General features: G+C 48.8%; 1 long non-coding RNA gene across 1 annotated transcript in view; it reads left to right on the forward strand.

Annotated features, from left to right (window-relative positions):
• LOC114110310 (uncharacterized) overlaps positions 1-25,007 on the forward strand; it is a 36,878-nt gene extending 11,871 nt beyond the window's left edge. Inside the window, exon 3 of the long non-coding RNA XR_003586607.3 lies at positions 24,884-25,007. This is a non-coding gene — a long non-coding RNA (uncharacterized LOC114110310). The remainder of the gene's footprint in view (positions 1-24,883) is intronic.
• Positions 25,008-26,733: the final 1,726 nt, after the last annotated feature.

A 26,733-nucleotide genomic window follows, 5' to 3' on the forward strand; every position in this document is an offset into this window, starting at 1 on the left:
AAAATGTTGGAGAAGTGCCGCTCAGAGGAGTGGCTGGAACGCAGGGCTTGGGGGGATGATATTCAGTGTAGGGGAGAAGGGAGGGAATTCCAGGGGGAGCACCCATGAGAAGATGGGGAGATGGGAGCGGTTGTAGCTCTTGCTGGTCCCTGGAGCTGAGTGAGCAGCCCGTCACCGGCACTGTGACTGTCACGGGGAATGGCCTTGGCTTTGAGCTTGCCAATTGCTGTTGAAGTAAATGCTTTGTAGCCACATCCTGAAGTACCACGACAGTCTCTTGGAAAACCTCACACTATTTTTAGTCCCTTTAGCTCAAGAAAATTCCATCTCTTTTCCTCCCTACAAGCCAATTCATTGTTGTTCTTGCCTGGGTCGTAAAACCCCGTTCTCCTTTTTAGCTCAGTGAGGCCAATCAGCCGTGGGGTGGAGTCCTCTGTCCATTTCTATTTTCCTATCTTGTGTCACTCGTTCACATGGGAAAAATCCAGCCAGCTCCCACTTTGGGGCCCTGTGTAACCTTCTTTCTCAAGGAGACACGTGATTGTTCTGAATCACTTGGGGGCAGCTGTGAATGAAAGAACATCAGGACTTAGGGTTCGAAGTGCCTGAAGTTGGTACCACTGGAGCTCGAGACAGAGCTTGTCTATTTCAGAAAACATTTCTAAGGAGGAGAGGAGGAACCAGTGCCTTCTAGACCGAGAGGAGCAAAGGGTGATTTTCCCCACTGGAGGAGTTCACTAATTCATCAGGAACCAGGAGCTGCCCAGTAGTCAGTCCTCTGCAGTTTACAAAGTGCTTTTCTTGAGCTGTCTGTTCACACATGTGCTTCTGCAACAAGGAACTGTACACAAAGCTGTGGGCAAACAGATGATGGAGGGGCTGAGTCAGTCTGGAGGGATCTTACTTCACAGAGGAGGTGACATATTGCTGTGTCTTAAAACCTAAGAAGAAAGGAAGATGTGATCCAGGCAGAGAGAACAGCATGTACAGATGCAAGGAGGTATGAAAGGTCGTGTGCTGAGGAGACTAGTGGGGAGGTTGGGTCCAGAATTTGAATGGTCATGTGTGTTGTTGGAGGGAGTGGGGAGCTGTTGGCGTATATTTTGCAGGAAGCTCACTCTGGGATCTGAATAGAGATTGAACCATTCTGGAGTGTATAGGGGGCTGTGCTGGGCACAGCCTATTGGACTCCTGTGTGAGACAACTGACCTTTTATTTTAAAGGTTGAATGGCTACAGCCTGGACAGGTGGGAGTGGGGAATTTAAGTTAATCCCTCGAATAGGGGCTAGCACAAGTGTTATCATTTCTCTCTTCATGTCATTGTCTGTGTCCATCACAGGCATTGCCAATCAATCACAGAATCATCCTGCTACAACTGAAGAAACAGAAAGGGATGGAAAGGTGGGCCCAGGACCCCATCAAGTTAGGAAGCAATGGAGCCAGGACTGGTGCCTGCAACCAGACAGATGTGGCGAGCTTGAGGTTCAGTCAAACATGGGCATGTATCCAAGTTTTTCCATTTGTTGCTTGAATGTCTGCGCTGTCACTAATCTTCTCTGAGTCTCAGTTTCCTCATCTGTAAGATGGGACTCATACTATCCCTTCACAGGCTGGGTGGAATGGGATAATGAATGCTGTGTGTGAGTTGAGTGCCAGGTATGTATTGAGTGCACAGTGAATGATAACTATCAGTAATATTAATAATACGATTATTTCTCATAGCTAATATACCATCTCTCTATATATTTCACAATCTTCCACCCTCCTCTTTACCTTAGCATCCCCATCTTTTCTGTCTTTCAACATGCTGCCAAGGAGGCTGGCGGGGAACTACTAATTCTTTAAATAGTCACGACACGGACAGACATAGCCCTGCTGTAGATGTCTCTGGTTTGTTCTAGATGAGTCAAGAGATATCATTTGTCCTTTCAGCAGTGAAGGGCAATGAAGAAAAGTGGCTGCAATGGACCAGGGTCTGACCTGGTCTCATCAAGATAATTACTGTCGTTTGTGGATCTATGGTGCCAAGGGAATTCCCCTGGGACCTTACCAGTATTGATATGTCACCAGCCAGGAAGCTGCCTGGAGCCCCATCTGTAGGAAATACAAGAATCCCACTGGAAGTTTAATGTGATGGAGAATATTTAATGGAGTTGCTTTCAGGACAAGTCCTGTGATTTTTGGGAGATTTGGGGTAGGTTGTTTGGGATGGCGGATGGCCTCTCAGCGTGTGCCGAGAACACAGATGGTCCCTAGACAGGGTGGAGACACCTGTCTGATGAGCTTTCAGTTTGCTGGGTAGGTTTGGGGCAAGAACTGAATGGTTCAGGACATTGGAGGAAAGGCTGAAGATCACTATCCCAGGTCCTCTCTAATTGCCTCTGAATTCAGGAAGAACTAGCTTTTAAGGGGTACCTAACGATTTGCCAACCTGGGGTCAGCTCTGTTTGGTACCTGCCGGGGCAGCGCAGGCCTTGGGCTTCAAGGTACAGATGCTGTGGGCATCATAGAGGGCTCTCCATGGAAACCTGGGGACCCCCTCTCCACGGAGTACAGTGGCCTCTCTGTCATGGGTCTGGGCAGGAGCAGGAAGGCTGGAAAGAGAGAAAAGTTGGAGGCATTTGGCATGCGACTCTCCTGCTTTTGCGCCGTTCAAGAGTGTGGCCAGTCCCAGCCTGTATCAGGCAGATGGTACAGGAATTTCCCAACTGGATGCCGAGCTGGAGGGTCTGACCCAGTCACACTGAGAGGAAGAGGGACCCCAGCAGGCATTCAGGGGACCCAGGAAGGGGAATGCTGGGCAGTGATCATGTGCAATGAAGCCCACTGACCCAGAGGCCAAGGCTGGAGGGAGACCGACCCAGCTCCCCCTAGTCCCAGTCCTACATGACCTGCTTGTCACTTTATGGGCCTGCGGGGTGATCACGGATGGGAGGGTTGACCCAGCACGGCTCTTCGTCACCTTCTCTGTGAAGTCTTCCCTGATTCCTCCAGACAGACTCAGCTTCTCCATCATCTGTTCCCCACAGCCTGGTGTTCAGTTCCCTGTTACAGACAGCTCAGGATATAGCAGCTGTTCCCTTATGAGCCCATGGGGCTCCACAGAGCGGGGACAGTTATGTGACTCTGCAGTGTGGCCGGGTCCTTGGCTCACAGAAAGGTCTGGGTAAAGGTTTATGGTGGTGAATTCTGCTATGATGATAAAGGAACTCCAGGCTGTGTTGTAAAGTGACTTGAGTTTCCAGTCCCATTGGGTCCAACCTGCCAAGGACAGGGCTTAAATCACCTTCATTGTAATGAGAGAAAGGGGGAACAGCAGTGATTAAATGTGCTTGATAAGACGCCCTCTAGTTCGGGTTTGGAAGAAAAGAGGGATGGCTGAGATAAAACGGGGCTGGTTTCCTACCTTCGTATCACAGCTGAGCTAGCCTGCTGGGCAGGGCTGTGTCTCTAGGCCTCGCCTGGTGAGCCTGGGGCTGGCAAGATGGCATGGGTGGAGAGGGGCACGGGGTGTGGCCGTGTGATTGAGGCTGAGGGGCCATTGCCACCGGGGGACGGGGAAGATGGCATCCTAGGGGAGGGGGAGCCCTAACCCAGCTGAGGCTTGAGGGAAGAAGGGGTAGCTTGTCAGGTGGAGCTGCAGTTCCAGGTGAGGAACAGCATGTGTGGGGACCGGGGCCGTGTGTGTGAAAGGCCAGGACACCTGGAGCTCCGCACAGGGTTGGGAGTGCTCCACTGCGTCCCTCCTCAGCCAGACGCCAGCTCTGCGAGGCTGAGCCCCAGCCTGTGCTCAGTGCAGGGCTTGGCCACTATTGGGGGATGCAACATGGGAAGCGTGCCGATGCACTCTTTCTCCTTTCTTGGGGAGCTTTTACACTTAACGTGTGTCTGTGCAGCATGTGGTGTCTTTTGGAGCTGAGTGGGCTCTGGGCCCGTTTCATTCTCACACCCAGCTTTTCCTACTTACTGGAAGGACAGGGAGAGAAAGCAACTCCCCCAAAGCTACAATCGCATCCCATCTTGGAGCGTGGCAGGTGCGCTTGGAGGACTGCAGCTAGCAAGGGAGGGGGTCCGCAGGCCCCTTGGAGCTGAGCAGGAGAAGAGAGACAGCTCAGGCACCATGAGTGCTTCTGGAGTCCTCCTTCACCTGCCTGCATATGACTGGGCTGGCTGACACCTCTCGGGGCCTGGTCCGGCCCTCTTGGCTTCTCCCCCAAAGGGACGCAGTGAGAATTTCACTTAGGTCACGGTCACCATCATCCTCCACTGATTTTAGCGGAAGCCCTGCTGGGCACCCAGCACCATGCCCTGGCTTTTACCCTCAAGGCCTCTCCTCCAAGTTCTCAGGGCTCAGGAGAGAGATAAGACCAACAGAGAGGGTCAACCAATGCACAGTTTGAATACCACCACTCCAGAGCCTGGGAAGCAGATACACCCTCAGAAAGTCACACAAAACAAGTTTCTTCCTAACAGTGTTGCTGTCCAGCCGCTTAGTTGCACCTGGCTCTTTGTGACTATAGCCCACCAGGCTCCTCTATCCATGGGATTTCCTGGGCAAGAGCACTGGAATAGGTTGCCATTTTCTTCTCCAGAGGATTTCCCTAGGGATTGAGCCCATACCTCCTGCATTGGCAGGCAGATTCTTTACAGCTGAGCCACTAGGGAAGCCTCTAAACAGTGTTGGGCCTGACTCAAATGTTTACACGCCCTATTCCCCCAATTTATGCCTCAAAGCGGTGCTGTCCAGTAGAAACAGTGTGAGCTACAAACATGATTGAACATATTCTAGTAGCCACATTAAAAAGGTAAGTAGAAACAATTGAAATTAATTTTAATAATGTTTCATTTAGTCCAATGTACCAAAAATATTATCGTTTTAACATAAAATCAATACAAAATTGTTAATGAGCTATTTTACATTTTTTTAAATGCTTTGCACCACAGTGCATTTTGCGCTTACAGTGTATCCTGATTCAAACTGGCATATTCTAGTGCTCAGTAGCTGTGCATCCAAGAGTAGTTATCGGATTGAATGGCAGTCTCTCTCTCAAAGGCTTCAGCAAGTCTTTTTTTTTAGCCTCTGTGTCTCAGTTTCCTCATCTGACAAATGGGGATGGTAATGGTACCTGGAGTTAATACATACAAAGGCCTTAGAACAGCCCTGGGTTCAGAAAGCTTTCAGTACTTATTCATTCATTGGATTATCATTGGTCTATTTGAGGTGCGCTCAGGGTGCTGAGCCTGAAAGAGACCCAGACTCTGGACAGGAAGGAAGGAAGTAACATGGTAGACACCAGGCTGTTCTGGTGGCACAAACAGCAAAGAGTCTACCTGCAATGCAGGAGATGGCGGTTTCATCCCTGGGTTGGGAAGATCCCCTGGAGAAGGGAATGGCTACCCACTCCAGGATTCTTGCCTGGGAAATCCCATGGACAGACGAACCTGGTGGGCTACAGTCCATGGGGTCGCAAAGAGTTGGACACTATTTGGCAACTGAACAACAATTCAAACCTAAGTATTTTAAAGTAATAGATGGTTGGATAAGATGGTTATGAGATATCTGGTTGGATGGCATCACCAACTCAATGGACATGAGTCTGAGCAAACTTCAGGAGAGAGTGAAGGACAGGGAAGCTTGGGGTGCTACAGTTCATGGGGTTGCAGAGTCAGACACAACTTAGTGACTGGACAACAAAAAACAGGTGATATAATGGGATCGTATTTCAACCCTGACTTCCCACATGGGGAAACTAAGTCTCAGCAGGTGGAAGCACCTTCCCCAAGGTCACACAGCCACTAATTAGGATGCCAGGATTGGAATTCAGGGCTCCACCAGCCCAGAGTCTAGGCCTCTGCCTATCCAACTTTTCCTGAAAAAGACAAAGTCCTCAGGATCCTCCCTCTGGAATGGCCTCAACAGTGTCCAGTGAGGATGCTGGCTTGTCCCAGGGCCTAAAGGAACTGGCGGGAAGGCGCCAGGAGCCCGACCCTGGAGTCAGCTCTGCCACTTCCAGCTGTGTGACCTTGGGCTGGTGGCTGCACTTCCTGAGCCTCAGGTTCCCCTTCTGTGCAGTGTGAGTGATAATTCCAGCATTGCACAGTGTGTAAGGAGAGCTTAATTCAGGGCCCAGCACTTAACTAGACGTGTAACAACTCTTGCCATCATTGTAAGGAATGGAATACCCACCCAGCTTGAAAGGTTTAATCGTGAATGGTGGCGTTTGGCTCATGTAACCAGAAAGTCTGGAGGTGGGCTGGTTGCAGGACAGGTTGATCCAGGACCTCGATGATGTTGCCAGGGACCCAGGTTCTTTCCACATATGTCTGATGCACAGTGACTGCTGGCTGCCTGAGGGGCTCATAGCCCCAAGTGAGAGTCTCAGGGATTCCTCTGATTGGATGGGCTTTGGTCATATGGGCTTTGGTCACATGGGACCGATGACTTTGGCCAGGGGATGGAGTGTACTGAATAGCTTAGCCCAACTCAGACCTACTCTTGGGGCTATAGGTTTCAATTCTTCCAAAACACACGGGGTTTATATATATAGGGTGGCTATCCCAGTGTCAATCTGGGTCTGGTTGGAAAAGAGGGCTGGGAGATGAGTGGACAACCAGTAAACACTCTTAATGGTTTTCCTTTTCCTTTCCCTCCACCCCAGCAAGTATAAGGAGAGCTTCCTCCGCGACATCCCTGCTACCCTTTGGTGGACCCAGGCACCAAGGTTTCTTCTCTGCCCCACAGACGGCCAGGGCTCACTCCTATCCTCTGTTGTTTTCATTTTTGGACACCCCCCGCCTTCTGTGAGTTTTCTCCAGGAAGCCTCTCTATATGTGACCCCACAGGTGGGCATCCAGGAACACTCCGTCAGTTGTGCTTTCTAATTGCCTTGTGGTGAACTGCGGTTGTGAACTAAGGGGTTTTCTTCTCCCCATTTCACAGAAGAGGGAACTGAATCACAGAGAGATTGGCGGTGAGCTGTTAGTCAAGGCTCATTTGGTTAGTATCACCGTGACCCAGGCCCTGTCATTAAGAGGCACTTGTGTGAGCGGCCTGCTGCTGGTGGGGGCAACAGGGCTCCCTAGAGCTGCTGAAGTGGGCAGGCTCCAGCCACACAGTTGATCCTTCCAGTGGAGGCCCACCTGTCAGTCCAATATTCCAAACCCCTCTTCTCCCAAGGAGGCAGGTGGAAAGAGAGTGGGAGGAAAGCAGACAGGATTGAGCTGATGAGTAAGTCTGGGAAATGACCTCCATCATTTCCTCTTGCCTGAATCTTCATTCTTCTCGGTCCTGCTAAGAGTTAGGGGAATGGCAGCTCCCCTTCCCCACCCACAGTAGGACAGGTGGGTCCCAGGCTGCCTGGGGCTGGGGAGGTGATTTGTCTAATTCTGGAGTTCCATATTAGGAGGCCCAGGTGCCTGAAGTTCTCAGCCAATATTCCCCCAAATTGCTTTCTCTGCCATCCAGAAGCCCCCCAGGACAGTGGGACCATTTTGGAGCATAGTCCACATCTAGGTAAGAGAAGATGATGGATTTGGCATAGAGTTGCAGGTAAAATATAAGATGCCCAGTTAAATTTGAATTTCAGATAAAAAATGAATAATTTTTTAGGATAACTATGTGCCCACTATAGTACAGGACATACTTATACTAGAAAAATTATTCATTGTTTACCTGAAGTTTAAATTTAACTGGGTGTCATGTATTTTTACTTGCTAACCTTCATTTTATTTGGCAATCATAGTTTGGGTAGGCTCTGGACGTTCCTCAAGCAGAGTGTGGGGATAGGAGAGGACAAGGGGTCCTTAAATCTCTTAGGAGGTCCACAGCTGCCAGTAACAAAACTGTGAGCAGATGGACTTGGGCATAAGGACATTTATTTCTGCCCATAATGAGGAGTCCAGAGGCAGGGAGGAGTCCCCCGTGGCCCCTGAACTCCAGCTCCACTTGTTCTGAGTTTCTGTCAGCTCTGCCTCCAGAATGGTACTCCTCAGGATCACTGGACGAATACAGTATCTCCAGGTGCTACATCCATGTGCTTGCCAACTGGTGGCTATCACTTACAGGCAAGGAAACCTTGCCCAGTGGCCCTGCAGCAGGCTTGCATCTCATTAGCCAGAATCACCCATCTAAGCCCAAAGGACCACCATGATTGGCTGAAAGCAATCAGACCTGGCTCTTAGGGCGTGGCCTCTTCAGAAGCCTATTGCAGAGATGGGTACCTGCACTAGTACTTGGGGTTCTCCAGGGTCTGAAGTCACCCCCAGCTCCATGGAAGTGGGAACAGCATGTGAGAGCTTCCACAGCTCTCTCCTCCAGCTCTTGACCTCTGCAGGTGGGTGTCCTTCTCTCCACGTCAGTGTTCCCCTGAGCACCCCGGGATCCCAGGGGCAAACCTCAGTGTCCCTGTGTTTCAGGGACTTGTGCCTGCTTTTCCTGTGATGCCCACCTCACCAGGAATGACCCATGTTCTCCCGCAGTCTCTGTCCTCTCCCCTGGGAACGCCTCACTGGTCTGTGAGCACCTCTCTGAAGATGGGGTGTTAGTCCTGGATCCCCCTGAATCATCCCAGGAGATCTGCAAATCTGTGAGAGGTCCCATGGCCCTGTCCACCACGGCCTCAGATGATGGGCACTGGAGCAGCCATCCAGCTGCCTCCCTCCCTCCACAGACTGAGTGCCCATTCTCCCCTTACAGCGGAGAGAGCCTGGCACACAAGAGATGCCTGACTGTTAACTGAGATGTCTGAGTTGGCCCAGCTCCATGAGCCCTGGCCAGCTGGGGGTTAGTGTTCAAGACCACAGGGGCCTGTGGGCCTGTCTCTGTGGGTTGGTCAAGCAGTCAATGGAGCCCGCTGGGGCCTGATGTGACAGGCATGTCCAACTCCCTTCTGGATTCACTGCGACAAGCCCCTGCTGAGGAGGCCCTTTAACAGAGGACAGGGAGGGCATCAGACAGAGAGATGCCAGAACATTCAGGCGAAAGCTGCTTGGGCCTGATAGAGATCGGAGCAAGTCCTCCTGGGAGGTCTCTACCTGCTGGCCCGGTGCCCCTTCCTGCAGCCCCCAACCCCTGGGTGGAAGGAGCTGTGAATCTGAAGCAGCTTTAGCTGCATGAGCCATGAAGTGCAGAGGGCTTGTCTTCCCTGGGAAGTGGGGGGATGGGGATGCCCCCATCTCCCTGGCCTTGCTTCCTGCTGACCTAGGAGAGGGGGTACTAGGAGACAGTTGCCTCTACCCTTGGAATCCACTGTAGGACAGACCTGGGTGGTGCTGAGTATTCCTGACAGAATCTAACTTGATTCAGTTTGATGGGCATTTAGTCAGAGCCCGCACTGTTCCAGGCCTCGGGGCCAGGGTATCTCCAGGGAGGTGTAACTCCCACATTTATTCAGCACAGAATGTCAAGGATCAGGCTAAGTGTTTTATGCGCTTTAATGTCTTTTTAACCTCATAGCATCCCCGTGAGGCAGGTATTATCCTTATTCCCATTTTGCTTAGTCGCTTTGCTCAGTCGTGTTGGACTTTCTGCGGCCCCATGGACTCCCCTGCCCATGGAATTTTCCAGACAAGAATAATGGAGTGGCTTGCCATTTCCTACTCCAGGAGACCTTCTCCACCCTGGGATCAAACCCGTGTCTCTCACATCGCCTGCATTGGCAGGTGGATTCTTTACCCCTAGTGCCACCTGGGAAGCCCCATTCCCATTTTACAGATGAAAAAAATGAGGTTCTGAGAGGTTTAGTTAACCTCACAAGTACACAGGTAGTGAGAAGCAGGGTCAGGACTTGAGGTTAGGCCCATCTACTTGACCCCTAAATCTGTCCTTGGCCTTGAGGGGTTCACTGTCCCCATAGGAAGAACTTATAAGTGCCCATCTCCAAGGGGAAGGAGGACATGGTGTGTTCCTTCCTGTGTTGGGGCAGAGTCTCCCTAGATGGTCCAACACTCAACCCAGCAGCTGGGCCCAGGTATTCCCACCCCTTCCTGGTTCTGTCCTCTTCATCCTCTTTCTTGTCTAAGCTGTCTTCCCTTGTATGGGGGGGGGGGTGGCGGGCAGGAGATAAAATATAAGGCTGAATGGAGCCACCTGTCTTTGGGGAAGCATTGGTTTCTCTCTCAGGAGGCTGTGCTCAGCATGCAGAGAATTCTCAGCCCCTGGGCAAGAGGCAAGCAGCACTGTGACCCGTGAGTCCTGGGAGCATAACCAGAAGGTACAGAATGATGGGCAAACTCTTCCACAGCTGGTGACTGCCTGTTGGGCAGACCAGACCTCTGATGTGCCCGCCATTAACCCTTTGGTTGCTAGACATTTGGCCCTCCAGGGAAGCCTAAGGTAGGGGGCTGGGGCAGAGGGTACTGAGGGAACAGTCTCAACTGGTATACAGGGTGTTCCAACATGCAGCCAAGCAGCATGGCTGCCCGAACATCCTGTCAGCGTGGCACTCTTGGTCTGGGAGGTTCAGGAGGATAGCCTGTGGTTTCATGGGTTGGGGAGGGCTCTTTGGGCACGGTAGCTTCTCTGGCCGGCACTTGAACTGGTTTCTTTTTCCTGTTTGGCTCCCTAAGGGCGTGATAATGGAATTGAAGAAATCTGAATGAATCGTCTGACGTGTCATGACTAAGCCTGCAATGTGCCAAGTGTCCCCCAGGAGAGGCCCTTGGATAGCAGACTGGAGCTCCACAATTACGCGTTGGAGACCATTCCCAGAGAGAGCCACCGACGTCAGTGGCTCCGAGTTCTAGAAGCTCCTGAAGGGTCTGAGGAATTGTCCCGTGGGTTTGTGGCACCAGGCTCTCAGCATGGGACGGAGGGGTGGTGGTGCAGCTCGCTAGTCCAGCCCTGGTGGTGGATGGATCTCTCAGGGCATGCAGCCTGCTTCACTTCTGGGCAGTTTCAATTACTCTTTAGTTCTTTTACTGGTCCCATCTTGACTTCCCAGAAGATCTGTGTCTTGCTCTTTGTTTAAGCTTCAGGAGCCTTGTAGGCTCATTCTCATCTCATTTCCACTGACACTCAAGTGTGTTCAGGGAGCCCTTAAGCATTCCTTTTTCTGCCTCCACTCCCCTTCTGCCTCCTTACCACATCTATTCTTCTCCAGGGAGAATATTCTCAATTTTATTGACTGTTCTTCTGGTGGTTTTATGGTTAGTTGCCTTTACCATGTGGATCAATGGATATGAGATTTATTAATATTTATATCTTACTTGACATGGACTCCTTAGAAATCTGGTACTCATATAGATGATGGTAGCCAAGAGCTTTTAATGGGCTTGAGCTCTGTGCCACTATACTGCGTGTTCATTTTCTCTTTAATTATGTGTGTGTGTGTGCTAAGTGGCTTCAGTCCTGTCTGACTCTTTGCGACCCTATGGACTGTAGCCTGCCGGGCTCCTCTGTCCATGGTGCAATGACCTTTTAAAATTGGTACTATTGGGTTGGCCAAAAGGTTTGTTTGGGTTTTTCATAACATCTTACAGAAAAACCCAAATGAACTTTTTGGCCAACCTGATAATATTACCCCCCACTTCATAGATGAGGATACTGAGATCTGGGCTTCCCAGGTGGTACTAGTGATAAAGAACCCACCTTCCAATTGCAGGACAAGGCTAAGAGACACGGGTCCGATCCCTGGGTCAGGAAGATCCCCTGGAGAAGGGCATGGCAACCCACTCCAGTATTCTTGTCTGGAGAATCCCATGGACAGAGGAGCCTGGTGGGCTACAATCCATGGGGTTGCAAAGAGTCCGACATGACTGATGTGACCTAGCACACGTGCATACTGAGACTCGGGCTGGCTAAGTACCTCCCTTACTCAGTAATGTAGTCCGTAAGGGGGTGGAATGGCACCCCACTCCAATACTCTTGCCTGGAAAATCCCATGGACGGAGGAACTTGGTAGGCTGCAGTCCATGGGGTCACTGAGTCGGACACGACTGAGCGACTTCCCTTTCACTTTTCACTTTCATGCATTGGAGAATGAAATGGCAACCCACTCCAGTGTTCTTGCCTGGAGGATCCCAGGCATGGGGGAGCCTGGTGGGCTGCCGTCTCTGGGGTCACACGGAGTCGGAAACAACTGGGGCGACTTAGCAGCAGCAGCAGCAGCAAGGGGATGGAGCTGCGACTGGACCTGAGAAGTCTAACCCCCGGGCCTGAGCTCTTAACCCCTCTACCCTGTTTCTCAAAGTGTGAGCTTCCAACCACTGTGGGAAGTCCCTGGGGCCTTGTGAGAAATGCTGAGTCTCAGGCCTCCAACCGGGATCCCAGGTAATTTGCATGCACATTTGAACTGGGACAGTCTGGTGTGAAAGCACATGGATCCCTTGGCTTCTACTGATGCTGCCTGAGACGACACTGGAGTTGGTGGTCACAGATCCCCTCTACTCCAGTTGACATTGTCCTCAGGCTCATCTCTGTCCTGTCTAGGTCCTTCTCTCAGGAGACACGATTTGTCAGAATGAAGATATTATGGTTTAATATTATGTGTCAACTTAGCTAGGCTTTGGGACCCAGATATTTGAGCAAACATTATTCTAGCTGTTTCTATGATGGTTTTTATAGGATGAAGTTATAATTTAAATCAATAGGCTTTGAGTAAAGCAGATTCGCCTCAATAATATGGGTGAGCCTCATCCTTTCAGTGGAAGGCCTCAATAAAATAGAGCAACGACCTCCTTAATAGAAAAAGCCTGAGGAGGAGGAATTTCTGCCAGCAGACTGCCTTCAGACCCAAACCGCAGCTTCAGTTCTTCCCTGGATCTCTAGACTGCTGGCCTGGCCTGTAGATTTTGGACTTGCCAGCCTCCATGGCTACAGGAACCAATTCCATGCGATCCCTATTTCTCTGGCTTAATCTCTCTCCCCCTACCCAATACCCTATTGATTCTATTTCTTGGTGAAATCTGGTTGATACAGATAGCTAAGGACTTACCAGGTAATTTTATTCTTTCACTGTCTAGTCCCTAAGTTGAACCAATAATTAAGGATCCCAACACCCTCCCTCCAAATCTTTGGGCTCCCCAGGCACTCTCCTTTTTCAACCCCAGCAGCCTTTGACCAAGGAGTTTCCAGTACTGTCTCTCTGTACAGTACTGTCCTAGGGATCCTGAGAGATCTGTGAGAACAATGTTGTGGCATAAGAGCGGCCTTAGAGACACTTAGTCAAGTCATCCACCATACATAGGAAAAGACTGAAGCCCAGAGGGGAGGGGGCTTCTAAAAAGAACATAGCTGTCACATTGCTAGGATGAGAACCTGGCTCTTTAGATTTCTAGGTCTGTCTGTTGAATTTCAGGAAGCAGATATCATAATCAAGCTGGATAGTAAGGAGAATTCATGGAGTGGACTATTTACAAATGTATGCGCAGGGTTCAAGTGTACTGAACAGGGTGACGAAGGACCCTAGGACTAGTATTAGCAGAAAACTGTCACTACCCCTGTGTCTGAAGGGTTCCAGGGAGAGTGCAGTGATGGAGGCTGTAGCAAGCTACACAGAGGAGAGGGCTGCCAGCCAGCAGCTGTGGCCTTGGGTGGAGGAACACAGCCACTGCCAAGCTAAGACCATCAGGGAAGTTGCTGGGGAGATAAATCCCCCAGCCTCTCTCTCCTCCCAACTTCTGATCTCCTGTGGGCTCAGACCACCTGGAAACCAGACATCAAGGAAACATTGTTGATGCAGTTCATGGAGTTTGGCCTCCGGAGGTGAGAAGGCACTCATCCTTCAAAGCACTCTCCTCTGAAACACTCTCCTCTGAGACACGATCCTGTTGGTCTTTGCTTTGGTCTGGCCTGTTCTGGCTGGCAGCAGGATGTGCTTCGGTCAACTCTCTGCTTCACATCCTTCTCCACTGGGTGTGGTGTCCACTGGGAAATAACAAGCGATCCACTCAACCACTCATAATACATGAGAACTCACAGCCTTTCATGTTCATATGGTCTTCAAAACAACCGCATGTGAAAGGAGCTTGTTATTTGTGGTTTAGAGATAAGGAAGCCAGGTTCAGAGATGTTAAGTCACTTATCCAAAATCAGCAGCCTAAGATGACTCCGGAAGTTTATTTCACAAGCACTTATTGGGTGCTGGCCAACTCCAGGCCCCGTGTGAGGGGGGTAGGGGTACAGAGATGAGCCCAACCCTGTCATCCAGGGGGTCTTGGCACAGATTGCAAATGTTGGCATGTATCCCAATTTGCTGCCTCTGTCTTACCAAGTCAAAGCATTTTCTGAGTACCACTCTGGTGGGTCCCTAAGGTGGACTTGCTTGTTGTTATCATTCCCACCCTCGAGGAGCTTACAGTTTTCTTAAAGAGATGAGAAGTGTGTGTGGAAACAGTAACCAATGCTGTTAGCCAAGTCAATGATGCTGGAGAGGATGTAAAAATTCAAGAGGAGGTCTGCTGGCTCCAGCTGTGTGTATGTGGTGGTGATCCATAGAGGTGTCAGAAAGGAGGTGGGATTTAAGCTGTTTTCTGTGGGAAGAATGGTCCATGTTCAGCGAGGGAGATAGGGAACAGAATTTTAAGGAGGAACATCATCACTGTGGTGGTAGGAAAGCAGGGAACTTGTTCTGGAGACACAGAGGCCAGTCTGGTGCGGCCCTGGGGAGGACAGGAGAGTACCGTGGGTCTTCGTACAAGAGAAAAGAGAGAGATGTTGAGTTATAGAAGAAAGCACGCAAGTGGCTGTTGTAGCAGGGAGAGATGAGATCAGGAAAGCACTTGTTCGTGGAGGACCTTGTTCTCGAGACTGCTGGGTTTATCACCAGTGTCATCTCCTCTCAAAGTCTTGACTTCAGCATCAGGTGGTGCTGTCCTAAGATTCCAGTTGGTTCTATGGTCTTCAGGATATCTCTGACTCCCCTGGTAGTGGGGAAGGACACCCAGGAGCTGGGTCAGGTGGCATAAACACACACCCAGAGTCTGTGCAGTCGAGCCCCTGCTGACCCCTCTGACTCCACCTCCCACCACAGCTCCTGCCACTGCCCACTTGACTGACTGAGCCCTTGGCACGCTGGCCTTCTGTCCGTCCATCCAGCACACAGATCTCTTTGTGCCGCGTGGCCTTGGCCCTTGCTGTTCCCTCTGCCTAGAATGTTCTTTTAGCCTGGCTCCTTCTGATCCTTCACTTCTGAGTTCAGGTATCTCCTCTCAAAGTGGCCTTCCCTGAGCTCTCCATCTAAAGGAGATCTGCCCACCTCCTGGTTACTCTGTGACATCACAGTGTTGTTCATGACCTTCACAGTACTTCCTGCCCTCTTCGACTTCCTCATTTATTATCTGTTTACCCCCTCTGTAAGATCTGTGAGGGCATGGACCTCCCAGAATATGCCTGACATGGTAGATACTCAGTTGACATTTATGGAATTGATGAATGAGCACTACTTCTTTCCAATCTGCTTTGACCTGATAAGAAAGTGTAAAGGGTGGACCTGCCTTGGTGGGGGGTAGGGTGAGATGTCCTGTGGATCTCTTGGAATTATGGGCAAGCTTATATTGCTTTCTTTTCCCTGGAGAGTAGGTAGATGGTAATCCTTAGGGTTCTTCACCAAACACTTCTTTGGCCCCTTTGAAGGGGAGGCATTGCCTTGGGACTTGTGGCCTTTGGAATGTGAATGGAGATGCTATAGGTCACTTCTGGGCAGGTACTGGAAGCACCAGGTGTGAGTTAGCCTGTGCCTTTCCTCCACCAGGATGGTCATGGATTTGTACATAGAGATGGCATCCATCAGGCTGACTACAACAAGAAGAGCCCTGCTGACTCACACTGGACATAGAGCAGGAGCAGGAAGTATACTTTGTTTTAAACCACAGAGATTGTGTTAGCACAGCACAGCCTTGCCCACCTAACTGCTGAAGAGCCTTTAATTTTCATCAGGTTCTCAGAGGGGTCTATTAGCCAAGCAAGGTCCAGAATCACTGGCTCAGGGGTCAGCTGGAAGGGTATGGCGTGCAGGGAAGGTTAAACTCACATTTACTACATACCCCATTATGTGCCAGATGCTTTGGTGAGTCCTTCACATATATCATGGTGTTTAATCTCCAACAACCTTGGGAGGTATCTAGTGTGAGTTCCATTCTATAGACAAAACGGGCTCAGAGAATTTAGGGCATTGGTACTCAAAGTGTGGTCTGCAGACCAGTAGCGTCTGCATTTCTAACAAGTAGTAGAGCTTGTTAGAAATGCAGAATTTCAGGTCCCTCTCCAGTCCCACTATATCAAAATCTGTGTTTTAACAATAGCTTACCAGGTGACTTGAGTGCATTTTAGAATTTGAGACAAATTGATCACGTAGATTTGGGGGACTTGCTTGATATCCTTTAGCTAATGGCAGATATAGACAAGGGATCCAGGCAGCCATCATACAAGAGATGGGGGTGGCTCTACCCTCTACCCCCATGTTAGGAGAATGGGAACCAGGATGTGCAGAGCTTGGGTCAGGCATCTGAATCCCAGCTGGTATTCACTGGCTCCCCTGGTAGGCACATCTTCAAATAGTTTGAGTGGTTGATGGTAAACAAAGCTATTTATTGATTTACAAAACCACCCAGACGGTGTCTAGGGTATATGTTTCTTCTAGCTGTGAATTACTGAGTAAAGGCTCGTGGTGGACTGGGGGAGACATTGTCAGACACATTGTCCATGGTGGGGAAGTCTCACCCTTAGCATCCAAACCGTGACTGGGGACCCAAGATAATTCCTTGATGATGGCAGGCACATGTCTTAAATCTCTGTATGTGACAGAGTTGGGATCCCCTGGTTTTGAGCTTGGTGCCTGTTTGGACCATGAAGTGTCCTGATTCTCTGGGACTGAATCCTTCAGAAGATCTCACGTGGTACCTGGGCCTGGGCTCTGCTTGCAGGAACTGCTCTGTTATCACATTATAGATGAGGAAATGACCAGGAAACCATGCCAGGAGAGAGGCTGCTGCTCCCTGGGTCCATGGCCAGGGCTGGGCATCTGTGGAAGGCCGATTTCTGTGGCCTGTGGCCTCTGGCACCCTCGTCAGTTGGTGGTATTCATCTCTTTGGAGCTCCCATGGAGTTGCTGAGGAAATTGGAGCTCTTGGGTAGAGGAGTATAATTTGGCTTCTTTTTACTGAAATTATGAGATCATCAGCTTTTCTCCAGATATTTAGAGCTTCTGTGAAAAAAGCAGAGCTCTCTCTCTTTTTATTATGACCTGGTTATCTGCTCAGCTAAGTGAGAAATTTCATGTCACAGAGCGATCAATTAATGCAACAAATATATATTGGGTACCTGCTGAGTGTTAAGGACTGGGAATACAAAAAAGCACTTTTGCCTTTGGTTAGGCTCTGGACTCCGAGAAGGCAACGGCACCCCACTCCAGTACTCTTGCCTGGAAAATCCCATGGACAGAGGAGCCTGGAAGGCTGCAGTCCATGGGGTCACTGAGGGTTGGATATGACTGAGCGACTTCACTTTCACTTTTCACTTTCATGCATTGGAGAAGGAAATGGCAACCCACTCCAGTGTTCTTGCCTGGAGAATCCCAGGGACGGGAGAGCCTGGTGGGCTTTCATCTATGGGGTTGCATAGAGTCGGACACAACTGAAGTGACTTAGTAGCAGCAGCAGGCTCTGGACTAGTTCAGATGAAAGGAGGAAGTAACAGTTAGGGACAGGACTTCACTTTGCGGGGATGTGGGTGATTGAGGAGCCTGTGGAGCGGTCCCTGGGCCCACGCAGGAGAGATGACAGGGCCGGGCAGGGGCTTTGAGCACTGGCTGAGGACTCAGATCTGGGTCCCCGTTCTGGTCACCATGGCTCCCTCAGGACCACATCTGTTAGACCCAGATAGCAGTGTGCCTGGCAGTGGGGAGGGAAGAAGACCACTGCCTTTGATGGGACTCTCCTTACGAGCCAAACGTTGGAGTTGGACACAAGCATTATTGAAAGTTTGGATCAGACTTAGGGGACATTGGCAGGGAGGGCAGGGCCATCTGAGACTCATCTGTGAGTTGGGGAGTGAGTTGCCGGGGGCCCCAGAGCCAGTTGGTGGCAGAGTTGGCTCCAGCTCCCAGGCCTCTGGTCTCTTTCCGTGTTGACTGGGCACTTGCCCCATTTTCTCAAGCTGGGCTCGTTTTTGTTCTGATATGGAAATGTGGCTGTAGAGGGGCTGAATGTAGCAGAGAGGCGCACCCAGGACCGTGGCCAACTCCCTTCCCATAGATAAATGCAGCCCGAACCTCCATTTGGCAATCAGCAGAAAAACAAATTAAAGCAGAGCGGCTCTCATCTCCCTTTCCCCTCTCACCGCACTCTGACAGATTTATTTTGGAAAGCGACAGGAGGCTAATGGCATCACTTAATTTCCCTGATAATAAATTACCCCCAAGTGCAACAATTAAACGTTTCACAACAAATAGTTTCCTTCTGCAATAAGCTTCCTCACGGGCTCCTCCCGCTCTGACAGTCCTCCTCCCTGCCCCGCCCCTCATGGCCCCGCCCCTCATGGCCCCGCCCCACCCCTCTGGCCCCGCCTCTGCCCCTTTTGGCCTGGCCTCTGGACTCTGGCCCCGCCTCTGCCCCTTCTGGCCTGGTCTCTCTGGTGAGTCATTTTTATTTCCGGGCTTCAGGATCCTGACCAGGTAACAGTAATGGCTGGAGGACCTGATGGAATTGTGGGAATGAAAAAAAAGTGTGATGAGGGAATCAACCAGATCAGGGTTTGAATCACAGCTCTGCCACTTCCCAGCTCTGCGACTTGGGAAGGTCCTTTCCTTCCCAGTTGATTTTGTTTCTTCCTTGGTAAAGAAGCACAGCTTACAGAGTGTTTCCGAGGCTCAGAGCAGGGCCAAGTACATGGTAGGCTTTCTTCAGATAGAAACTGCTGTGTTGTTCTTAAATGAATATTGTGAGTCTAATTCTTTTTAACATGTCCTGCCCTGAACTGTTGGAAGGAGAGAATCATAGACAAGAGAGAGACTGACTACGAGAGAGAGACTGAAAGAAAATAGAGGGAGAAAGAAAAGGGATGAGGTGGGTGCCCTGGACCATCTCAGATCTGGGGAGGGTGAGCCGGGTTTTGTCAGAGGCACCCCAACCCTTATGACACACATCACAGCCAAGGGACTGCATCCTTGCCAGTCTTTCTAGCCAGATGTCTGAGGCTTTACAGCATACAGAAAGGGACCAGCTGGAATCGGGAGGCCTGTCTTTACTCCCTAGCAGCTCAGAAGCTGGGTGCACGTCTGTGTGTTAGCAGATTTGGAAGCAATGATGGCACTTTCCCCTGTGATGCATGATTAATGTACAGTCGACTGTGGAATGCACAGCTGTTGGGTATTTTCAAAGCAACTGACTTCATAAGAGCAAGAAAATACATGGGGCTTATACTCTGGAAGGTCTGGCTCTAGTAGTTAGTCACAGGCAATAGGCAAGCGTCAGCCCTGCTCTCCCCCAGGCCTGGAGTATGGAGATAGGGTATCTAGTGGTCCTTTCAATGTCAGCATCCCTGGGGAGGAACCTCTTGCAAAACATCCCGTGTTCAGATGGTTTTCTCTTGTGTCACCCACGTGGCCTTGTTGGCTCAGCTCCCAGGATGGACAAGACACATGAGCCTCGCACTCAAGTCCAATCTGGAGAGGCCTCAATTGTGTTTCCATCTGTTCTAAGGACAGAGGCAGGGAAAAGTGCCATCCTAGGTTGGGGATTATGCAGAGGTCTCCACCTCTAATAAGGAAAATGAGGAAGGCTTTGTTGAAAGTGAGTGAAATGCATGGCATGAATTGAGTCTAAAAAATGTCACTTTTCAGGGGAGCTGAAAGGAGCTACACATTTGCTTTCTTGCATGGTCAGCCTATATCTTCGTATCTCAGTCTTATCACAAAGAAAGGATAAGAGTTTCTGTTTCAGCTTGAAGATTAAATGAGTTAATGGCTGCCCAGCCTATAGCACAGGCCGGACCCGCTCTAAGTGCTTGAGGGCTGGCAGCTTCTCTGATGCTCTTGGGCGGGCTTAGTCAGTCAGTTGAGTGGGTGCTGGGCACCTTGCCCTGAGCCCAAGGTTCCCCTTCAGTCCTTCCTTCCATGCTTCTTCCTGATTGCTTGTCAGAGAGGGCTGTGGCCTGAGCTGCCCGGGAGGGCCGAGAGAGGAGGAACACCTTGCCGTGGCGCCTTCTCTTCATAGAACCATCCACCCCCTCTCCCAGTTCTTTTCTGCCTTCCTTCAAGGATCGACGCCTTATCCTCTTGGGCCAAAGCCATTTTGGGGCACTTGTCCTTTCTGCTTTTGGCCAGCAGAAACAAGGTTCCACTAGGGCTCTGTCCTGGCTCATCTGGGAATGAGTTTCAGTCTGTTTTAAAAGACCAGCTTTGAGTTAATGGAATTCGGCTGGAACCTAGTGGTGGTGGTGGTGGGGGGGGGGGGGGTGGTGGTGATCCAATAACCACAACACTGGCCTTGCCCTTGTTCAGGAAACCTATGGGATTAACTGGGTGGGAAGGCAGTGTTATTTACTCACCAAGCCCTCTGTTTGAAATGTGGCTCAGGTGAGAAACTTGAGAGGCTTGTGTGGCTGGAGCTGAGCTGTTGAATATTATAGCAGAGCGTAATCAGTGCAATTTAGATCTGAAAAGGCCTCAGAGAGAACGCCACCCAAGAGTCTCTGTTACAGGCTGGGGGACCTGCGCTTAGAGGCTTAGAGAGTGAAGCACTAAGCCTTCACAGTTGGTTTTGCGTTTTGTAAGGTGAGTGCCTGATTTAAGCTTGGATTGTTCAGCCTTCCACTTGAAAGATGGCACCCTCAAGTAAACATGTTGAATAAACACACTGCCAGCCACACGACTGGATATAGACCCAGGCCGCCTTCCCCCACCCCAGGCCAGTTTCTTTGTTTCAGAGATCTTTGGCTGGTTTTGATGACTGCCTGGTGGTGCAGTTCTTGTTTTCGTTTCTCTTTGAGCTTTAATTCCCACTCTTATGTTTTAAATTCACTGATAAAGAGTAAACCTATGAAACCCTAGGCCTCACCCTCAGCCCCAGTAAAAGCAAAACCCCAGGCTCTTTCTCCCCAACCCCTGCCCAGGAAACCTTGCTGTGTGACCTCAAGTGTGCTGTGTACCTTCAAGGACTTGTAAGTAACAAACACGGTCTTTCAAAATTTCCTGATAGTTATTGCTGAAGGTGTCTTGCGGTCACAATTTGCACCACAAGGGGTGGTCCAGTCACAACATAGGTTCTGAAGGGAACCTGGGTCCAGCTGAGCGCCTCCTGGCATTTCTAGCCTCACTACCTATAGGCTGTTGTTTAACTGCTTAGTCCTCTCTGACTCTTTGTGACCCCATGGACTGCAGCATGCCAGGCTTCCCTGTCCTTCACTATCTCCCGGAGTTTGCTCAAACTCATGTCCATTGAGTTGGTGATGCCATCCAATCATCTCATCATCTGTTGTCCCCCTTGCCTTCTGCCCTCAATCTTTCCCAGCATCAGAGTCTTTTCCAGTGAGTCAGCTCTTCGAATCATGTGGCCAAATATTGGAGCTTCAGCTTTAGCATCAGTCCTTCCAATGAATATTCTGGGTCAGTTTCTTTTAGGATTGACCAGTTTGATCTATAGGCTGAGACTGACAGGAAACAGAGGTGCCCTTGGTTCTCTGCCATGTTCCACATTCTGTTCTTTCCTTTGCGGTCGATGAACTCAGGCCTGATCTGCAGCTACCTGCAGCATGTGACCCAAACATCCTTGAAAGGAAAAGTATTCTATTGCTATGTTGCTGTGTGTCCCATAGCAACAAATATTTGTTGAGAGAGCAGATTTGTATTTGCCATTTCGATTTAAACTATTGTTTCCAGAAAACTCAATGAGATTGCAAATATGATTTCTGGGAGAGGTAGCCTGTTAAGCTATTAGGTCTATATCACCAGTCTGTTGAATTAGTTCTGGCTACCTAACTGGATTCTGAAGAGCCCCTGTTGGTCATTTGGTGACTGGATATAGAAGCTCAGAACAGGATGATGGTGGGTTTGTTTTCCATTAAGGACCTGCCAGGGAGTCCCAGGCTCCAGACGGAATGGCCTCCTTCGACCTTTGCCCACTCTGTTGGCAGGATTTGGGGCATTCATGAGGAGGAATTGAAAAGAGTGTCCCTTCAGGATCCCTCAAAATGCAGGTCTCCAGAAATGCACTGACATTGGGACGTTTCGCTCGTTGCCAGTTTGCCAGCTATTATATTGAAACAAGGAGAAATGAAGAGCCATCCCAATCACTGCATCCTAGAAATATATTCCGTCTGTATTTTAAAGTTTTTAAAAATTGTGGTAAAATAGAGAAAGCATCAAGTTTACTGTTTTAACCATGTATGGTAGAATTCAGCGATGTCAAGTATATTCACAAGGTTGTATAGTCGTCGTCATTGTCTAGCTCCAGAGATTTGCATCACCCCAGACAGAAATTCTGTACCCATTCACAATAATCCTCCATTGCCTCTTTCTCTTTACCCCTTGTAGCCACCATTCTACTTTCTGTCTGTATGAATTTGGCTGTTCTACTTGCCTCATACAAGTAGAATCTTGCAGTAATTGTCCTTTTCTGTCTGGCTTATTTCACTTAGCATGATGTCTTTAAGATTCATCCGTGTTGTAGCATTGTATCAGAATTTCCTTCCTTTTTAAGGCTAAGTAATATGTGAAGAGGAACTAAAAAGCCTCTTGATGAAAGTGAAAGAGGAGAGTGAAAAAGTTGGCTTAAAGCTCAACATTCAGAAAACTCAGATCATGGCATCTGGTCCCATCACTTCATGGCAAATAGATGGGGAAACAGTGGAAACAGTGTCAGACTTTATTTTTTGGGGCTCCAAAATCACTGCAGATGGTGACTGCAGCCATGAAATTAAAAGACGTTTACTCCTTGGAAGGAAAGTTATGACCAACCTAGATAGTATATTCAAAAGCAGAGACATTACTTTGCCGACTAAGGTCCATCTAGTCAAGGCTATGGTTTTTCCTGTGGTCGTTTATGGATGTGAGAGTTGGACTGTGAAGAAGGCTGAGTGCTGAAGAATTGATGCTTTTGAACTGTGGTGTTGGAGAAGACTCTTGAGAGTCCCTTGGACTGCAAGGAGATCCAACCAGTCCATTCTGAAGGAGATCAGCCCTGGGATTTCTTTGGAAGGAATGATGCTAAAGCTGAAACTCCAGTACTTTGGCCACCTCATGCAAAGAGTTGATCATTGGAAAAGACTTTGATGCTGGGAGGGATTGGGGGCAGAAGGAGAAGGGGACGACCGAGGATGAGATGGCTGGATGGCATCACTGACTTGATGGACGTGAGTCTGAGGGAACTCTGGGGGTTGGTGATGGACAGGGAGGCCTGGCGTGCTGCGATTCATGGGGTCGCAAAGAGTCAGACCTGACTGAGCGACTGAACTGAACTGACTGAATATTCTACTTTATGAATATACTACATATTGTTTATTAGTTCATCTTTTGTTGGACATTTGGGTTGTTGTATCCACCTTTTGGCTACTATGAATGATGCTACTATGAATACTGATGTAAAAGTGTCTGTTTCCATTTCTGCCTTTAATCCTTAGGATGTATATCCAGAGGTGGAATGGCTGGATTATGTAGTATTTTTTAAAACATATTTATTTATTTATTTATTTAGCTGTTCTAGGTTTTAGTTTGAGCATGTGGGATCTGGTTCCCTGATCAGGCATTGAACCCAGACCCACTGCATTGGAAGTGTGGAGTCTTAGCCACTGGACCACCAGGGAAGTCCCTATATACTATTTTTATGTTTAACTTTTGGAGGAACTGTTATGATGTTTTCCATAGTGGCCGTACCAGTCTAAAGTCCCACTAGCAATGCACAAGGATTCCAGTTTCTCCATCTCTTCACCAACATTTGTTATTTTACATTTTTTATTGATGAATTGTCATATGAATGGGTATATCCAAAATTTTTTTTAAGTTGCCCTTTCTTTGCTCACAAATATGAACGAAAGCCAGAGCCAACATCCTCCTCTTTCATTTTAAAAAATAGCAGCTGTTTGGCTGCAAGAAATAGGCAATATATGAGATGCAGTGTGCATACTGACCTATAACCCTCAGAAACCAACATTTTATTTAATAATGTGAATGGCATAAAATTTGGCACACATGGTACATGGTTCCCATAAGGGGAGTACTTTGTCAACTTTTATAGAGCCAAAATAAACTGGATGTGTCTCTGAATTTATCCCTAGTGTCATACTCGTTGTGCGAGGTATGTGTGTATGTGACGGTTTTCCCTGAGATTTTCTCTTAGTTCCGCCTCTAGTCCAATTGGATAAAGCATCTTTCTTCCAAGGAGTCAGTCTTTCCTTTCTGTTCTCTACTTCCCTTCATCCTCCTGTTTTGGATGCTGGTATACGGTTATGGGGGCTCCCCACCCACCTGCCAATGCAAGAGATGCAGGTTTGACCTCTGGGTTGGGAAGACCTCCTGAGAAGGAACTGGCAACCCTCTCCAGTATTCTTGCCTTGGAAATCCCACAGACAGAGAACCTGGCAGGCTACAGTCCATGGGGTTGTGAAAGAGTTGGACACGACTCAGAGACTAGACAGCAGCAAGAACAAGATGGATATGCATACAATTCTCAGTCCTGCAGCTGAGCATCAGGAAAGAAGTTGAGCAAAGCCACAGAACCAAGTTCATACCCTACAGATGTTCACGGACCAACCGTGAACTGAACTGAATATTCTACTTCTCTTTATACCCAATTCTAGTGTCCCCTTCCTAGTAAAGCCTTCACTGATTTCTGTGAAAGAAGGTCATTGTTACTCCATCCTTGTTACCAAGGTCCCTATGAATACCTCTCTGCTGCAGTGCTTCTTAACATCGTGTGCTAATTAAAGGTTTATGTGTCTGTCTCCTCTCTTAGTCAGGGACAGTGAGCTGCTTAAGGGTTGGGGCCTATGCTGGACACCGTCTGATGTACTGATGTTGTGGCATCCTCACAAGACAAGGGAAATCAACCCCACTGTCCAGATGAGGACACTTTCCCAGAGAGGCAAGTGATGTGCCTGAAGTCACCCAGCTGCTAAGTAGCAGGGCTAGGACTTAAACCTGAGTCTTCTGACAATGCTTTTTTTTCTTGCAGTGCCACTTGCTCCTTCATAACTGAAGTGGTTGAACCAGAGGTGTGTGGACAGTTGACTTCCAAGCTGGCAATATGGGAGAGCTGCCTTACTCCGTAAATATTCATCATGCTGCGAATATTGACCAGGGTGCCCACCACGTGCTGGCCCTGTGAACACAGGTGTCCATGTTCCTGCAAGAGCAATAAATCCACCTTTGAATGTCCTTGTGCTTTTGCCATCTCATAGCAGATTGACTGTATGAGGAAGATAGTTATATTTGAGACCTCTAAGAAAGCCTTTTGATTGACACTGATTATTTAGGAGAACAATGCAAGAAAATCTTCCATCAAGGGTCTTAAGTTTTCTCAGATACACAGGCTCGACTGGTGGACTCCTCGTGATCTTGAGGATGGTGAGGTTGAGGGAGCTACTGTTTATTAAGATCAACAAAATTTTGGTTTGCCTGAGTGATTTTTTTCACTAACATTGAAAGTTATTGACTGATTTCTTTACTCAGTACTTGACATGTACAGGTTGGAAAATGACTAGGATGTGGCCCCAACCCTTAAGCAGCTCACTGTCCCTGACTAAGAGAGGAGACAGACACATAAACCTTTAATTAGCACAGGATGTTAAGAAGCACTGCAGTAGAGAGGTATTCATAGGGACCTTGGTAACAAAGATGGAGTAACAATGACCTTCTCTCACGGAAATCAGTGAAGGCTTTACTAGGCCGGGGACACTAGAATTGGGTATAAAGAGAAGCTTGTGGTATGCAGGAATGGAAGGTTAGTGTTTGAGATGATGACTGGTAATTTGGCCTGAGGCTAGCTTGATAGGATTTCTATAGGGCAAGTTCAGGCATTGAACTTTGACCTACTGGCATTAAGGACCTGTTGAAGGAAGGATTTTAAATGAGCTACTGAAATCACAGGGCTCCCTTCTGCCTGTCATGCCCTGAGAAATATTTCTCAGGTTGCTAGGATAACTGGTCAACCCAATGTCTCTGAACATGTGCTCATTGTAAGCATTCTATAAACCATAAAACAGTTTACAAACAATCTACAAACTACTTTTGAATTAAAAAATATTTTTGAGGGATCTTCCAAGTTGTGGTGGTTTCAATACTCTTTCCAACCCTTCACCTCTAATGTCTCCCTGCCAAGTTGATTATGCCTCTCTTGTTGGGCTGTTCTTAGGGATTAATGAGCTCATTGCCTTAACATGCATAGCACACAGAAGTGCAATAGCTGCGATGTCACTGAGCTAACCTGCCTTTTCACAGATGAGGAAACTCAGCCATGAAGAGAATGAGTGCCCTGAACAAGGGCGCACAGCTAGTCATCCTTGAGCCAGGATTTAAACCCTGTACCCAACTACAGGATCCCGTTCCTACACATGACACTGCTCTCCCCCAAGAAAAATACTTAAGTAGAGCTCAGAAATTCACAATCTGCAGGAAACATCTTAAAGTTTACCAGAAAACACCAAGAGAGGAGAGAATGGAAATATGGGGTTAGATCTCAGGTTTAAATCCTAACTTCACAATCTGGAGTAATTAGACCTTAGGTAAATCACTGTATCTCTCTTTTTCTTAATTTCCCAATTCTCAGAGTTAGGACTTACCTTGAGGTATTATTGTAAGATTAGG

Source organism: Ovis aries, chromosome 22 (assembly GCF_016772045.2).
Source record: "Ovis aries strain OAR_USU_Benz2616 breed Rambouillet chromosome 22, ARS-UI_Ramb_v3.0, whole genome shotgun sequence".
Classification (NCBI taxonomy): domain Eukaryota; kingdom Metazoa; phylum Chordata; class Mammalia; order Artiodactyla; family Bovidae; genus Ovis; species Ovis aries.